Source organism: Arachis duranensis, chromosome 4, assembly GCF_000817695.3.
Source record: "Arachis duranensis cultivar V14167 chromosome 4, aradu.V14167.gnm2.J7QH, whole genome shotgun sequence".
In the NCBI taxonomy this organism is placed as follows: domain Eukaryota; kingdom Viridiplantae; phylum Streptophyta; class Magnoliopsida; order Fabales; family Fabaceae; genus Arachis; species Arachis duranensis.
Window position 1 is genome coordinate 18,636,560 of NC_029775.3, and position 580 is coordinate 18,637,139.

Consider the following 580-nt stretch of genomic DNA (forward strand, 5'->3'; position numbering starts at 1 on the left):
ACTCTCCTCTGTTGACATCTATCACAGCTTCTGCTGTGGCTAGGAAAGGTCTTCCTAGGATGATGCATTCATCATCTTCCTTCCTAGTATCTAGGATTATGAAATCAGCAGGGATGTAAAGGCCTTCAACCTTTACTAGCACGTCCTCTACTATTCCATAAGCTTGTCTTACTGACTTGTCTGCCAATTGTAATGAGAATAAGGCAGGTTGTACCTCAATGATCCCTAGCTTCTCCATTACAGAGAGTGGCATAAGATTTATGCCTGACCCTAGGTCACAAAGAGCTTTCTCAAAGGTCATGGTGCCTATGGTACAGGGTATTGCGAATTTTCCAGGATCTTGTCTCTTTTGAGGTAAAGTTTGCTGAACCCATGTATCTAGTTCACTAATGAGCAAGGGAGGTTCACCTTTTCAAGTCTCATTACTAAATAACTTGGCATTCAGCTTCATGATAGCTCCTAGATATTGAGCAATTTGCTCTCCAGTGACATCTTCATCCTCTTCAGAGGATGAATAGTCTTCAGAGCTCATGAATGGCAGAAGGAGGTTTAATGGAATCCCTATGGTCTCTGTATGAGC